At 37.6% G+C, this 18366-nt stretch overlaps 1 long non-coding RNA gene across 1 annotated transcript in view; it reads right to left on the bottom strand.

Annotated features, from left to right (window-relative positions):
* Positions 1-18366, bottom strand: part of LOC147873412 (uncharacterized) — a 110485-nt gene that overhangs the window by 83589 nt on the left and 8530 nt on the right. The window lies entirely within an intron of this gene.

The following is an 18366-nucleotide window of genomic DNA, read 5'->3' as shown; positions in this document are numbered from 1 at the left end:
CATAATGTTCCTTTCATTTAAAATGGTGGCATATAATAACCCAGGCCTATGAAATTGTACAGCGCAATTATGGGACTCGGATATTAAAACCAGAACAAAATGCCCATGTTGAAACCGTTTGGAAAATACATTAGAATATATAATGACTTAAAAGCTCTAAAGTTATTAATATTTATAACCTGCCTACCATAAACCTCTGTACTACCGAGCTCATTGACGTACATACTGACGTTATTTTTATAAACATTGATGAATATACTGAACATTACTGAACATGTGACGCTCTCTTCACGATAACTCAAGTAGCCTGCAACTTACCGCACACTATCATACGACAATGTGCCTGCAATGGCGATTGATGACTGATAATCTTGAACTCAATTGTGGACTCTCGGATAAGAACGGAATGAGACAACGTTCTAATTTTGTGACGAAGCAGTACTTTATGCATTAGGCTACAATCAATGTTCGTCTCATCATTCTTTAATTTCCTTGATTTGACTATGAACTGAATAAATTACAAATTTCCTCCTTAATTACTAGTCTACATTTTTCATTGACTTCATCAAAATATCTTCCCGTGCTCTTTGCATAAAAATAAATGTTAGAGGAAATTATCCCAACCTGGAAAAGTCTTATCGTCCTATAATTGCAACGCCATAAAAAATCCTCGTAAATTATAGTAGACTAGAGCAGGGCGCTCCTTTCGGAGCTCCTAGGGGGGGGGGGGGTGTCAAGTTTGTAAAACGCAACCAACCTTGGTTAGTCCCGAAGGGGAGTTAGTTTAGTGTCTCATTCAAGTGTTTTAACCTCTGAGTAAGAAACTAAACTAACCCCCGTGTATAAACAAACTAACACTTGACCAAAACACCGAAGGGGGTTGGTTGCGTTTTAAAATCTTGAGTAATACTCTAAACTAACCCCCGTGTATAAACAAATATAAGGTTATATTGTTAATGACGTCATTTTTTTATGACAACTATGGCTAATCCTTTCGGAGCGCTTCCTGTAATCTGATATTTTACTTCTTTACGTCGCTGATCTGAGGCCAACAGTTCTTGGTTAGTCAACTTTCTACGTCCAAACCCACCATTGCAAGTCTTCTTTTTTTCTATTCTGTTTTTTGTTGAATAGTTCTGATGTTTTAGTTCTTTACGTCGCTGTTCAGAGGCCATCTGTTCTTGATCAGTCAACTTTCTACGTCCAGCAACACCATTGCTAAACTTCGTCTCTTTTTTTTCTTTTTTTTTTCCCTTCTGTTCTTGTTGTATACGTTTTTCTATGTTTATCAATGTAATTCTCCCTTCGTTTTTCTTTATTTGTTAAATAGGTCTGATGGATTAGTTCTTTACATCGCTTTTCAGAGGCCAACTGTTCATGGTTAGTCAACTATCTACTTCCAACCCCACCCTTGCAAATCTTCGTCTGTTTTTCTACGTGTGTTATTAATATGGTCTCGTTTAACAATGTAAGTCTTCTTTCGCTTATCCTTATTTGTTAAATAGATCTGATGTCTTAGTTCTTTACATCGATGTTCAGAGGCCAACTGGTTTTGGTCAGACAACTTTCTACGTCCAATCCCACCCTTTCAAGTCTTCGTTTGTTTTCTTCTGCTCTTCTGTTCTTGTTGAATAAGTTTTTCTGCGTTTATCAATGTAAATCTTCCTTCGCTTTTCTTTACTTGTTAAGTAGGTCTGATGTTTTAATTCTTTACGTCGCTGTTCAGAGGCCAACTGTTCTTGGTTAGTCAACTTTCTACGTCCAACAACACCCTAGCAAATCTTCGTCTGTTTTATTTTGCTCTTCCGTTCTTGTTTAATACGTTTTTCTAAGTTTATCAATGTAAGTCTTCCTTCGCTTTTCTTTATTTGTTAAATATGTCTGATGTTTTAGTTCTTTACGTCGCTGTTCAGAGGCCAACTGTTCTTGGTCAGTCAACTTTCTACGCTCAATCCTACCCTTGCAAGTCTTCGTTTGTTTTCTTCTGCTCTTCTGTTCTTGTTGAATACGTTTTTCTGCGTCTATCAATGTAAATCTCCCTTCGCTTTTCTTTACTCGTTAAGTAGGTCTGATGTTTTAATTCTTTACGTTGCTGTTCAGAGGCCAATTGTTCTTGGTCACTCAACTTTCTACGTCCAACCCCACCCTTACAAATCTTCGTCTGCTCTTTTTCCCTTCTGTTCTTATTGAATACGTTTTTCTACGTTTTTCTACGTTTATCAATGTAAGTCTTCCTTCGCTTTTCTTTATTTCTTAAATATGTCTGATGTTGTAGTTCTTTACGTCGCTGTTCAGAGGTCAACAGTTCTGGTTCAGTCAACTTTTTACGTCCAGCCCCACCCCTGCAAATCTTCGTCTTAAAATCGATCATAAAGTCAGTTTTCATAATAGTTTTCGTAATCGTAATATATCGAATGAGTATCAGTTTACCTTGTTGGAGTTGGTACTTCAAATACTTGATAACGTCTTCTTTCACTTTTCTGATGTTTTAGGCCAACTGTCAGTCAATATTCAAGAATGCTAAGTGCTCCTTCTGGAGCAGTGATAATACGACTGGCTTTATATTTTTTAATTTCTTTGTTGTGAAGCGTTATTTGTTTACTCGGCATTGTTGTGTTCCACAACAATGCCGTGTAAACAAATATCTGTTAACATTGTTGATGACGTCATTTTTGACGACAAATTGGTTGACGACGACGAAATCAGAAATTTTTATAGTAAAGATGTTGTGTTCCACAACAATGCCGAGTAAACAAATATCTGTTGACATTGTTGATGACGTCATTTTTTGACGACAAATTGGTTGACGACGACGAAATCAGAAATTTTTATAGTAGAGAGAAGAGAGAATACACCAAACTGCATGCTTCAAAGACACGGAATAATTTCACCCCATCCTTTCCGCGCGGCTTTAAGTCACCAGTACAGCGTTGTTAGCTTTTCTACACTGCGAGTTTTGAGCTGTCTTCACTCGTCTGGGCTCCGCTGTTCACATTAAAAAGTTGTAGAAATTTGCAAAGTTGTATACAATTTATGGGCAGACACATGGACAGACAGACATGCACACAATTTTACACATTCATTCACAGGCCTCACACATTGGTTCCCAAAACTGCCACCGTGAAGTCAAATTGAATGAACACCTCGTATAGGCATGCAACAGTTGTTAAATGTCACACCTGAAATAAAAAGTCTTTATCACACTAAATTTCGTAAAGAGACTCTTTTTATTTATTTCCATTTATCTTTTGTCCGTGATACAATTTAATAGCAATTGTATCATTGTTAGTAATATTATAATTACCATTTGTTGAGTTACGCACATCATAATATAAAGTGACGTATTTTCCGCTAGTTATATTGTTCCTTGTTCATACGGTGACATAAAAGTAAGATTTTCATTGTATTCCTCGAGGAGCACCACGGCGTCCAAGTACTCCACGTACTGAAACAAGAGACGAGACAAGACGAGACGAGATGAAACGCAAAGAATCGCAACCAATATACAGCTGTGGGAAATGCTGTCGCCTGCTCCGTTGTGCTCTAATAAAATGGACTGTCCAGAACTACGAGCAAATGACACACCGAATTATTTCACTACGCTTATCCTGGTGCGTCGGACCACAACACTGAATTTCCATTTCGTCTGAATTTTTCTTCTTCCTTCAGCTGTTTGTAGATCACTTCCGCTTCCTTGTTGCATCAGGATCGCTATTCTTCCGCGTCTGTCTACTGCGACTTCAACCACAACGGAGCACTGTCCTTTAAGATTCACTTAGCTAGTCGTTAAGTTCCCTCCATTAATGGTTCCCAAAGGTTCATACCATATTCTTAAAAGCTCATCAGTAGTTCATATTCATCACACTGATGATAAAGTCAGCAAGCACCTCTAAAACGTCGGTAAACTTCTACCAGACTACACCTAGCAACTCAGAAGACAGCCATCTTCAGACTCGCCGCATGAAAACTTGAAATCTCACAATAAACTGTCCGGCTGTTACGTAACCACTATAGTTCGGGTCGTTTAAGAAAATGATTCCTTTAAGACATCCTTCATCTGCAGCATACACACAGATTACTTGTTGCTTTCTAAAGGTATCTTGTAATAACTATCAATTTTTTTCAGCAATTTGTCCATAAAGTGTTAATCAAGTTTCTTTTCCATTTTTAGTTTCTTTGCATTGCTACAACTTACTTTGGTCTTGTCTTTGTCGTACTCCACTGCAAGCTAAATCAGCATACATTTATCAGAATCTAGCTGTCCTCGTCTCCAAACTTCTGGAATTACTGCTGCATTTATAAAGGATTTCTTTCTCGTAATTCTTGAGTTACTGCCAATAGTTACATTTAGCAATGTCATATTTCATTCCTCTTTTATACTAAAATTCCTACTCCTCTTTTAAACCGTGACCGTCCGGTCTAATGTTTGCAGCTTACAAGCAAATTATAATCTATTCTATAAGGGATTAAGAGATCCCCGGTATTTAATATCTTATCCTTTACTTTGGAATCCACCATCCCACATACGAAGGACATTCACTACAATTCGGAAGGCATATCTACCACGTTGTGAATCATTTCGTCTGTTTCCTCGACTTAAACCTGTCAGAAAGCGTTGTCCTGCCAGAAGCACCGTCACCGCCTGTCCTCTTCAAGACTAAAAGAAATGTCTCAAACGAAAGACAGCTATCATACTCAGGTAACACAGTAACGACTCTAATAGCTTGACGCTCTTTTAAACAATGTCTAGAACGCCGCGAAGCTTCCTAATATCCCCGTCATCTGTGGTAAGGTTCTTGGAGACGTTCTTCATTTATCACAAGCCACAAAACACTGAAAATAACCCACAAGTTCACGACCACAATTCATGACAACACCTCCACCTTATGATCAAAATGTCTCATTCACAAGCACTGGCCTCCTGGTATGATCTTATTTGGTGTCTGATACGACAAACGCGACAAACATGTCCATCTCCCATAAGTTAAATCCACCATCAGTCTTCTTTAGCAATGGGAAATACACGTGTCATCGACACATACCACACTAATAGGGAAAAGTTTCTTTAAACGACGCTATCAGCAGCTCGGACTATATAGCATCGGACAGAATGATTAATGAATTGGATGGGCTATGGAAGGAAGCAGGCGTGGCCTAATTACTACCCCGAAAATTTCCTGAAAGGACTGAGAAATACTAAAAAAAAACATCAGTCACTATAGTTAGTTTCCAAGCCCGGAATCTCCCGACAACGAAGCAGGGGTGCTAATCACTCGGCTTCGACGTTTGGGGTCTTCAGGAGTGAAGAGGCGATACGTTGCACCGAAATGCTGGTAGCCACAATCAATATCTTCACCGCCATAAGTACCTCAAATCTCAGATCAGTTTTCCTAAATCCCTCCATGTAAGTGCTGGGGCAGTGCGTTATAATAAGCCACAGCTGCACATTACGAGCCATTGCAGTTAAGAAAGTATCAACACATAAGCTATGAAACAGTCTCAGCGATAAAAACCCGCTTCAATGTTTTTGGAATTGGAATATATAATTCATTTATAGGGAATTACATGGGAAACTAGGGTACACATTCCAGCTACGAGTAATTTCACTTCGTAATGCGACAACCGAAGATGATATATCAGGCAGCAGGCCTGCTGTTTATTCATAACATTACTTCCTGGAAGAGATGTGTGGAAGAATGACGTATGTATCCACAGTTGTGCAGCACGGTATTCAAGTCTTAAAATAGCAGGCCCTGGTACTACTACAGCAGGTAGCAAACTTCATTTCAGTGTCCAGGTCAAGGGCGTCAGCGTCGGTGGCGTCGGCGGATCGATGCCTGTCGAGTGCAAGTGAACTCCGAGTGAGCCTGGCACGCTGTATTGGCTTTGCTGTCTTTCCGTGGGTTTACATGATAAACAGTATTCAGGTGGCCCGTACGATAAAATAATTTTTTTTTAAGATTTTAGGTTTTCACAGCGGTGAGTATGAAGATTTCTGTCTTCTGGTTTGTTGCGCCGTGTAATATGGTAGATGTTTACCAACGTTTCGGAGGTCATACTGCCTCCGTCATCAGGGCGATGAGTATGAAGATTTCTGTCTTCTGGGTTGTTGCGGTGTGTAGTCTGGTAGATGTTAACCAAGGTTTCAGAGGTTATACTGCCTCCATCATCAGGGCGATGAGTATGAAGATTTCTGTCTTCTGGGTTGTTGCGCTGTGTGAATCGCCCTGATGACGGAGGCAGTATGACCTCTGAAACGTTGGTACACATCTACCAGACTACACAGCGCAACAACCCAGAAGACAGAAATCTTAATAAATTGTTTCTTTATCCTTGTATTCTTCCATTTTCCACTATGCACTTTGCATGTACGAGGTATTTCGGTATACGCCTATAATATTGTATCTGTTCATCTATTATAATACATATATAACGAAGACCCTTACAATTTTGGCTAGACATGTAGCATGCATAGTAAATAATAAACGGAACAAATTAATGTTTTGGGAAAATCTTAAGGAAAATGCATGCGTAGATAGAATGACAGCATTAATGCACAGGAAGTGAAGAATAGTTGTGATTCTGATATCTCAGGCTATGGTCCAATTGTGAAGTGTGTGAACAAGGCGATGGACCCACCGGTACCTAAAAATTGCAGTTTTATATCAGCTAACGACTATTAATTTCTGAAAGAAGACCCTGCAGCATGGCGTTAATAAATCGGGTTACACATTTCACGAAGGAAACAGTGGTAGCGCTTTGCTATGCTGTTGGAAACTCTCTCAATTATAATTTCCCACACAATGTAAGAGGAAGTTAAAAAATAAATGTGCCTCACTAGAAGTGGCACTACTTCACTGACTTCATAATAGACTTCAAGTAAACTGCCATCTGTTCTTTGACTGTTAAAGAAAACTTCCAGTTTTCTGGGAACGCGAATGATTGTCGTGTAGCCTATACAAAAATGCCGTCTGAGATCCGAGGTTCTCACAGTGGTGAAGATGTCAAACCTGTTCGTCTGGATTTGGCGCCATACGGTCTTGTACTGTCTTGTAGGTGGTTGCCCGCCCACGTTCCGGAGGAACGGATTTCCTTCATCCTCCAAAAGGTCAAAAAACCATCTAGTAAAAGACTACGTAGTTACAACCTATCCCTCTCCACCTCATTCCATTTATTATCGTCACAAATGCAAACTTAATGTGAGTTCAAACTTAATACTGTCCATCAGTTTAGGACATAAATTTCCACGATACTTATTACTGACACTGCTACTGCAGCAAATACTTTATTTTACATAACACATTTTCGAAATTCAATCACGTAAATATTTACACTACGGCATTATTGCTTCTACAATCCCCACCTACTGTATTAACGTGTGACTATTTCGTGAAAAAATATATACCATTTTAAAAAAATACTTTTAGGCTAAATATTGAAGTATAGACCGAGACTTTCCATGACGTAAATCGAGACATGTTAATGTCAAAGATTCTGTGTCAGTCAAGATACCAGTAAATCGATACATGCAGTTGCGCTGTAAGGACCACTCCTTCCCCACAGTTCGATAAAATATAGCTCCATCTCATTGCTCTAAGGACAAACAATAGATTGCCAACTTCATCCACTCTTCGTTCAGAATGTTGACTGAAGTAGGGAAAACGTTAGAACTATAATTTGATTCGAAAGCTGTTACTTCTGAAAATGGATGTAAGTTGAACACACAGTTGCTCACATATGAAATAACTATTTTAAGTTGTACCGAAATGGATGACAGAGAACAGAGCCTGACTGTAGCAGAGGACATACAAAACATTTAACTCAATCTGTCGCATGAACAGATCAGCAATATTTCTGTACACAAACACTGGAGAAGATTACAAACTATAAGTTTCGTGATGTTTACTGTTTACCTAGAATTATACAGACGATCGAATGAAGGAGATTCAGGCCGATGATATAAAACATCTTTACCGAAGAAACATCATGAGAGGCCAGATCATGTTAAGCAGACTAATTGGTTATTAGGTTATCTAAAATGAAGAAGTCACATGACGTCTAATATAATGAAAATATGATTATGAACGGGATAAGCTATCGTTTTGAAACAGTACGATTCTGGTCTGCTTCAATATACTAACCGAAAACACGTCTGTAGAGACTGAGAAGAAACTAGATCAGATTAAAATTCAATGGTGGACTGTTTTAATGACAATTGTAAGTTTCTGTACTCCATCACACATATTGACTGTTCTTAATTGTAAATATTGCCTTTGACGCCGGGACAGTAACATGGAATTTGAGGTTATAATAATAGTCGTGATGAATACACCATGTACAGAAATAAATTGTATGCCTATAGGTTACAGGCTGCCCGAAGACGTTAATAAAGTAGCTGATAATCACCAATTTCATCTACTTGTAAAGTTTACTGTGAATATGAATGTTGGACAACATTTTACACATAGACGATAAAAGTGATTTTCGCTATAATACTTCAGCATTTGTTAGGCCTAAAAATATACACTAACAGATTCCTTTCACTGCTATGGCAGTTACGTATCATTCCAGACATAAAGAATAAGTTTCTGAAGGAAAAAATAACAAGAACGAAGTGTTAAGAACTACATTAGGATCTGAGATTATCTAAATGGAAAATGGAACTTTCTTCAAAGAGTAACAGCTGATTTATATTATTCTCCCACTTTCTGACACGCATATTAAGTAATAGCTACAGAAGTTTGATTTAAAAATCTGACACTAAGCTGCAACTTGAAAAACCAAGACGGAAATATAATTAAAAATAGGTTTCACTAACGACTTATTTTTCCTCAGATAGGAACATAGAGTGGGCTGATCTGTTCCGATTAATAAGTTATGTCGAAATTTGGGGCCGTAACATCATAGAGCCTTTATTTAAGGTTTAGTTCATAGCCACAGGAACACATCAACCGTTAAAGGCACGTTCACGTTGTTTACAATTACGTTTCACCAACAGTGCTGAAACCAACATCTGGTTATGTGCGCAAATTAGAATATTACACAACGAGGCCACTAATGTTGTTTAGGATAGTGAAATGTAGAAAGTTGCGACTGATTGGGCATACAGTTAGAATGGGATGCTAAAAAAGACAACAAACACTTCGTTGGTTATATCTCTTTGAAAACGGTAATTTCAAAGATTCGAAAGGAGGGCATTAAAATGGATCTTAAGGAGGTTAGCTGTAGATATGAAACTTATATGAATGTGTAGCTTAGGGATTATTTCAAACGACGGGCTTTAGATAAAACCATGATGATTCTTATAATTCTGCAACCAGTGTTAAAAAAATTATGAATTTATGGATACATATTAATTACTATTTGACATCTGTAATCACTAATACGATATCTTATGTTAACACGCATTTTCTCTGCAAGTTTATATCTTATGTGATGACCGATAAATAAGAAAGAATTCTTCATAAATGTACTCTTCAAAAAGCGACTGTCGCATCTGTAACCTCATTGGTTCGTAACTACTACTGTATTTTCTTACACTTAGGCCTATGTTATGTGACTTATGACCTGATAGAATGATCGATTTAAATGTTTCGTAGGAAGGTCATCGAGATTATTCAGTGCCAGTGATACTGTTGATTTCACTTAAACATTAGCGCCGAAGCAAGACAGAGTAAAATAATATTGCATGGGAGTATGGGTGGTGATGCACGGCGGAAATCCTAAAGTGAGCCGATAAGATCCATCACGGACCCCGAAAAATTTGTTAATATAGAAATGTAATCACTAAACACGCTTCAGAGGCAAATATAATGGTAGTACACTGAAGAGCAATAGGATCAATGAAGCTGTGAATAAGGGGAAGAAGTAATTTTTAGTTGAAAGTAGTTCATTTGTCTGCCTGAATACGTCGAATTTGATATAATTCCAATAATGATGGTCTTTTTATATGGTATTGACCATAAATCTAGGTATTTTTAAATTCGCTTCGGGTGTAATTTATTTAACTAATTTATAATGTGTTTTGTGTCGCTAGCCCTCAACATAACTAAATGTTAAAACTGTAACATAGTTAATTAAATGACGACATGTTTCAATACAAGGTATGATCATCAGCCCGGTCTCTGTTGGTGTAATGCGCCAACATTTTCATCTCAAAAGTAAGGGCAAATGAATCTATTTATAGGCAGACATAATCCCAATTTTAGTGAATCCAAGGATTTCTATGGTGCCAATAGGTCCATTCATTAGATTGATGAATAAGGTTTACAATATCTTAAACTTGCTTAATTGTTATTGATTATTATTTACCCCTGTTTTCCTGTTTTGTAGGCAATGTTACATACAAAGGAAATTATTAATTGTGTACGATTATTTGGGAAGTGGAGGGAAGGTGTCACGATATACGTAAATGTCTTATGCAAAATGTATCTGGAAGAACTGAAAAAGTCCGCAGAAGACCTCATTCCGGACAACGAACTAAGAAGAGGGTGGGGAGAAAAAATCAAACACACTGAAGATTACCATGCTGGAAGATAAATGGGGTTAATGTTCAGTATATTTCAAAGATTTATTCTCCAGTTTCAGCCCCAGTGGACCTAAACCAATCATTAGAGTCTTCCCACAAATTAATTTCTGAAGGAAAATGTATGTCTCCGAGAGCCAGACTTCGACATGAATCAGTTAAGTACTGTTTGAACTAATTGAAACACGGTATAACAAGCTGCTTGTTTGTTAGAGTGATGGGCCACGAAGAGGTTATGTCTGCGCCACACACGTCAGCTAGATGCAGAGTTGCGACATGACTGCTGTACATACGACACCGTGCATATTTACGAGCTGTTAAGTAATGGTGCAATGGTCTAATTTACTTAGTGACTGACTGAGCGTGGTGAGGACATAGTTAAGTGAAACATGTCTAAGAATGAAACTGGATAAGACGCAACCCCGTATCATCGGAAAATCCCCCAGGTCCTGAGGATTTAGATTGAAAATTTATTAAAATTACCTGTTACAAACAAACTGCTTAACTGGGAAACGGAGGGGTGCACAATAATTAAACGTTAAACAGAATGTCCCAGTCTGTATTATTCAGTGTTCATATAATTCAACTATGTATGTTCATTAGCCGAAAAGAAACATTCCATTACTGAAATGGTAAGGAACAGGCCACTGGAAGAAGTGAATGACGGAAACAAGACAGAAAGAAATGGCGAAAACTAGGAAGGGGGAGGCAGTGATGTGAGAGTAATAGTAAAACAGAAATCACCGAACTGTGTTTTGAGTATATCTATTCTGATACAGTAATACGTTTATAAGATATTGTAATTGCGTCATATTGTGATTCGTAATATTAAAATATATATTAAAAATTATTACAGTCACTCACAATTATAATAATAAAATAATATTAAAAGATTTAAAACATCATTTAGATACACTACTAGTTTCGGCTACATTCAGCCATCGACGGGTGTATGCAGTATAAACCTATGACCATTTACTGATTTTTAACGTTATCCATATTTCACTGTCTTCATTCTTGATGGTGTTTCTGTCCTTTACCGTTTTTTGGTTTGTTGCACTAACATTAGTGATTACTAGGTTTATGTTTTGTACTTTGTGTTGGCATCATTTTTGTGTATTACTGTGAATTAAAGTTTTAATTCCATTAATGACAATTTAAATTAGAAAATAGAAATATAGAAAACAAAATAATTGGTAAAAATAATTGGTAAAAATAAATAAATAGTAAAAATAATAAAAATAAATATGTAAACTCACCTAAGAAGCAATATCACATTCGTAGTAAGAGAAACGGAGAACACTGGACTGATGTTTTAAATCTTTTAATATTATTTTATTATTATAATTGTGAGTGACTGTAATAATTTTTAATATATATTTTAACATTAATACGTGTATGTAACGAAATCCCAAGGGACTTGAACATTATAAGTTTCGAATAGTTTTCATGTAAGAGAGGCAATAGTTTTTCGTTAAAAACTGAACATCAAGCCTGCATAGCCGATATATTTATAATCCAAAAAATAATTGTCAGTGAGTCTATACTTTACAGAACACATTTTTAGTTTCATTCGTCCTGTTGTCATATTTCTCCCTTTCTTTACTGCTCCAATTTTTATTTCTATTTGTTCTTCTTTCTCGCTTTACAAGAACTTTCCCCATCAAAATTCTGTGCGTTCTTTTAGATCAGAATAGTTTACTTTCCAAATCCTTCCATTTCCTGTCCCTGCCTCATAAAAATAAATCCTACTTAGCAACAAAGTCTGGTAACAGAAGAATTAATCTTCCTGCACTTCGCACTGCAGTTTAATTGTCAGTGACTGTACCCGGATGCAGACGCCACCCCTTACAGAATGATTGAGAAGTCTGACTAGCTAGACTAAGTAACTTATTGTCTGGAATGTGATGCCATAGAGTCTTGTAGATTAAATCCAATTTAGGGCATTTGATATTTGGTGTTTCCATGAAGGTTAAAATGTCGGTTGTCTTCTGTGTCTGTGGGGCCTTATAGACTTGTACGTACACTACACTCTGTACACTAAACGGTTCATTGATTGGGCCTATGTAACATTACATACATATTACAATCAATGATCAACATTTCTACAAGACTTATGACGACAGGAAAATAAAAGCACGCCGTGGAAAGTACAATGATGAACACAAAGTAAGAGAATTCGTTTCAGCCGAAGCCCGAGGTGGGGGGAGGGGCGGTTGTGAAAATGTTGGCAATTGAGTATATACATCGCAATTCATCTTCCACTTTGCACAATCACAAGTCATAACACGGCATACGCCTGCAACAAACATTACACAAAATTGTTGGAAACTTGATGCAGTGCTATACGTCAAACACCAGCAAGCAAACAACTGTATGAACATCCCAAGAGTGGCTAACGTAAAAGCTTGAATGCCAAACAGTCCCTTTTCCCCTCAACCCTACACTATAGCATGTCCCTTCTAATTGCGCTTGCGCGAACAGAAAGCGAGCGTAAGCCTCAAACTGCTGGCTAACAACGCCCGACTAGTTGGAGCTGGCTAACGATGCAATTTATCTAATCGGTTCTGCTGCAATCAGTACAAGACGTACCAATGCACGACGAAAGTGTGACAGAAGACCTTATTTTTCGTTTTTTTTCTCTCGAAATGTTAGCTGGGCTAATTTCTTGCCGTCATAAAAGCCAGAGAACAAATCTCGTTCTTTTGATTTGTTACAAAGAACAGATGGTCGTATATTCCACGGGGTCACATAAATGTCCACCGATCTCGACACCTTTATAAGGTTAACATGATTTTTTTTCATTTATTGCTGTTTGAACAGTGCGCTTAGTCCTGCGGATAAGCGCAATAAGTTGACGTCAGGCTGCTGTCGCGTTCTTACACCTTAACAAAACACGCTGATAGGAGAGAATCCACTTAAACCTTATCAGTAATCCCAAGGATAGCGCTCGTCCCATTTGCGTTTAATGCCGTGTGTCAAATTTTCTAAAGGCTTGGAGCAAAAATGTAATAACAATATAGGCTACAGAAAATTCCATTTGATGGGAGGAACACAGAATGCAGGTGTTTGAGAATAGGGTAATGAGGAGGATATTTAGGCCTAAGAGAGAATACGATGGGGTATGGAGAAAACTGCATAATGATGAGCTTAAAAATTTATACTCCTCCCCAAGTATTGTCGGGGTGATTAAGTCGAGAAGAATGAGATGGGCGGGGCAAGAGGTGTGCACCGGGTATTGGTTGGGAAGCCTGAGAGGAAGAGACCGCTGGGGAGACCTAGACGTAGATGGGAGGATAATCTCAGGCGGTGATCTGTGGGAGATAGGAGTTGAAGGAAACTGGATTTTGTTGACCCAGGACAGGGTCCGGTGGAGGGCTTTGGTTAATTCGGTGATGAACCTTCGGGTTCGGTAAGCCATATAGTTAGTTAGTTAGTTACCATTTGATCACGCCGGACTTTTTAAATAAATTTGTATCCAGCGATTAAAATAAAGGTCAGTTTTACGTTATTTCTCAAGACTTTCAAGAAACTAAACACGTTACATTCTTCTACTACAAAAGTCTTGAAGTTCAGATCCTAAACTGAAAGACAGATTGAGATTATTTAACCCAAGCCAGAGTAAGTGATAGGAGGATGGAGAAAATAAGATAATTATAATGAAGAGCTTCATAATCCGTACTCTCCTCCAAACACCGTATGGGCCATTAAATCAAGGTGGATGGTGTGGGCTGGTCACGTATAGCACGTGGAGAAAAAGGGACAATGCGTTAAATGAAATAATTAATTCTGATACACCCTAGAATTCGCCTTGAGGGACTAAGAAATACCAGGAAAAGTCATAATTATCCGCCTCGTATTGACTTCACGAACCTCTGGAATGTGAATGTGAAAGTTTAACACAAATGTTACAAAATGTATATCCCACTATAACATCAAATATATGCAATTGCTTTATCTCGATTATACATAGCCTACAGCGTCCTTTTTCTTCTTCTTCTTATTTCCAACTGTTGTCACAACCTTAGAAAATCTTCGGTGAAGGAACAATGAGTTAATGAATTGTAACGTCGTACAGGAGACCCAAATATCTTGAACAAAGTGGCTCACGGTTAGCGTGTTTGCATTAGTTCAAGAAAAAGGCAAAATTCTGTACCTTAGGTTTAGCCGCTCCAATCAGTAAATGTTACGGGTCTGTGATCTGTTGCGACTTCAACTGAATTCATCTTCTCATCTTGTCTTGGGTTTTTCTGTACCTCTATATCCTTCTGGTTTTGAAAAACCAACAATTTTTAGACACTATTTTAACCCTTTCTTAAAATATATTCATAACAATTTTTCTTCCTGTTTTTGTATATTTTTTTAATTATAGGCATTTAACCAATTCCGTAATTCTGATCTTAGGAAATTCATTTTATCTCACGTAATCATTCCTTTGTTCGACCGATATTCATCAGTTTTCGCAGCTGTAATTCAGCATAAGCACTGCTATCACTCTGTTAAGACTTCACTTGTTTTATAATTTGCCTCCGAGTCTTATTATTTAACACATTCTCTCAAATTTATCGAGTCTGACTGTTTAATCTTTTTATAGTAAATAATTTAAGGCATTTTTTTTATTATTTTATTATTTGCCGCTATTTTGCATATAGCATAATTCTTCCCTCTAAATTTCATTGTTCTAGATTTACTAGTTAATATTTTCTAATTAAATCCGTTCATTATACCTTCAAGTCGGTGAGTGGTTATCGGTAGGCTGTTTAAGAAAGTAGGATATGAGATTTTCACGGCGGTGAATTCGAAGATGGCTGTCTTCTGGGTTGTAGCGCGGTGTAGTCTGGTAGAAGTTTATTTTACTCCTTGACTCATTACCACTGTACTTTTTGTTAATCTCCTGTATATATAATTATTTTATTATCTTTACAGGCTCTTTATTATATTTACTAAGTTTCAAAGACTCTTTCATTCCTCCACAATTTGCTTTGAACATTATTAAATGCCTTCTCGTAATCGACAAACAACACAGATGTTGATAAGAAATACCTTACTTGTGTATATATATTTTTTCAGCAAAAATACACAAGAAAGTCTCAGTCCAAGAACACAAATAAACTGTAACAAACGCTTTGTTTCCCAGTTAAAATGAGACGTCACAATTGAAGTCGCCACAATCCGACCTACATGAACTGGCCAAATCTTAATTTCAATCTTTTAACAGTTCAAACCTTAACTTTCCATTATTCACATTGTGTTAGTATTTGTTTACACATCATTGTATACAAAATTTGACAGAGGGTTCCATAATTAAAAGATATTTCATACGAACGATAATAGCACGACAACAGACGAACAGATAGGTGCTTATGTCCCGTGATTAATTATCCCTGTTGAAGACAAGAACATTGAAAACCTTAAAGCAAGAGGAATGAGCTCCTTTTGAAGAATTTTTTGAGAACTAGAGGTGTATAAAAAGCTTTAACAATTTGTCGTGTATTCTGTTCTGTCATAAAATATCATCAAAATTAAGGAGTTCAGGAAGTATACGACGCCCCAAAATAAAAAAAAAACTTTCATGCACAAAGTCTGGTGACAAATGATGCGTGTACACACATGGACCGGTACTTTAAACTTGAAAAAGATTGAAAAACGTGGGCGTCTTTTTCAGGACTTTTATTTGCGGGTCAAGGTTCTTCTTTCTCATATTTCAACAATTTGTCATGCTCCAGTCTCATAAAATTGTATAAAACTCAGAATATAAGTTTAAGGAATTAAAGAAAGAAATAGATTAACAGATGGACGGTCATTTAGTCTACAGATGACATAGGCCTACAAAGGAGCAACGACGCATGTACAAATATGATTGTGTAGAATTCGCAAACAATTTCAGGGCATGAGGTTCAATAAAGTCACAATGAAATACACTAAAATTCTTCCGTATGGAGGAACGTAAGTCTCTGAAACATGAAACGATGGAAAGATAAATTTATCGATATTCTTGTTTGAGTAAAGCGCCTGTAGAAGGTCTGTGTTTATTTAGAGCATTCGAAAAAAATTAAAATTACCATTTGTTTAATTATTGGTTGGTTTTAAACAATCGAGATTCTTGTCTGTGTGCTAATATTCGGCCCGTCCACTTCATAACAGCTAGCTTAAGTGTCTTGTTGAACGGTGGCCAACGTTAATGCACAACACAGAGTAAGCCAGTGAGTTACCAAATAGTCTACAAAGAAGTTTGTCTGTGACGTTGCCAGGGTTTCATGAAAATACGAAACTGTGACTGAAACGCTTGCATTAATATCGACGTGGAATCATTTTATAAGATTATCCAAATTTAAACTAAGTACTACGTAAATAGTATATGCTTTTTGTAATATAATTAAAAAGAATAGTTTGGACATTAGTAATAATTAGATTGTGTGCCTATTCTACACGAATAAAACAAAATAAATTGCACATGTGTCATTCTACTTTAAAACAAAAAGTAAAGAAATAAAATTAAAATAAATCTAAGAGAAACAGCATTCACGTTAATTATTTCAAATACAAATGACAGCTTTATAAGTAATAAGCACATACAGATTTCAAAAAATATATGTAGCCCGAACCCATCAGCTGGCGATGGGCATTCGATGTTTCGGGTCTCCTGGGTTTATTTTCCCTGTGCGAAAGCCGTATTAAATACTACCCTACTAAATTCATGGAGCAAGGTTCTTGTTGAGAAATTCTCCACCATTTTGAAAACTTAGGTTCGCAGCTCACTTAAGTATCAACATGGTGTAAAATTAAGTTTCCTTCTCATGAAGTGTGCAAGCTTAATGGGGATGCAGCTATACTCGTAGAATGTTTAATCTACGAAAGTATGGAATGGATTTAAACTAAATTTAGTGTTGGGTATCTACACCAAAAACTGTCAAGCGAATTCAATTTTGTTTAATTGATTCAACACAACTCCGACTTCACACAAAATTCTAATCAAAGTTTATATTTTTTTTTAAGCCGGGCAGTTGTGCAAGAATTGTGTAACATAAAACGCAGATTATTTTAAAAGAAGCTACTCAGTCAACGTGGAGAGATTAGTAAAGCAACTGGCTGCAGGCTGGACGACCAAGGTTCTGTTCCCAATGGAGAAAGTGGTGGTTTCTCTTAGATATTCCAGGAAAGGGCTTATTTACCCTCCAATTCCAGGAATCTGGGGACAGCTTCCAGAGGCGTGAAGATAGCTGAATCGTGAAGCTACCCGCTCATCCGCATTTAATACCAATGTTAAGAAGGCTCCCCACCGTTCGGGTGTGGCGCTCAGGTACATGTACTCCCTCCACCTTGTCTTCATATGGGGCGCGGAGGTAGAGCTCCATGTATTCTTAACCTTGACACCAGTTGGAGGTGGATGGCCAGCTTCGTACACGTAGAAAGAGCCATCGGAACCTATTGGTTAGGAGACTAGATCGGAGGAAAGAAATGCTTGAACCTCTACCGGGAATCGATTCACGGCCATCCAACTATTCCGACTCTTAGTCACAAACTTAGCCTTTTATCTCCACCCGACCCCTTTATTTTAATATCCCTAAATAGGCCTATAGTTCTTAATTAGTGTTGTTGGTAGCCGAGTTCGGTTAATGACATGCTCGTCGTATGACATATGACCTCTGTCCATGTACGAAGTCTGCGAATAACCAGAAGCAACCAACCTGTCCTAGCTTACAACCCTGGAAAATTGCGGAGACGACGGCTTGACCTACTAACGGCCGCCTACATTCGGAGGGCGATGCGCGATTCGGCTGCAAAAGCGGGAGGGAGGTCGGGAGCCCACTGAATCGATTGCAGCTATCTGAACAGCTGCA

The sequence above is a fragment of the Zootermopsis nevadensis genome, unplaced genomic scaffold, assembly GCF_977971745.1.
Source record: "Zootermopsis nevadensis isolate Lab colony 2312 unplaced genomic scaffold, Znev_1.0 Znev_ptg000018l, whole genome shotgun sequence".
Lineage (NCBI taxonomy): Eukaryota > Metazoa > Arthropoda > Insecta > Blattodea > Termopsidae > Zootermopsis > Zootermopsis nevadensis.
This window is presented reverse-complemented; position numbering and strand designations above follow the sequence as displayed.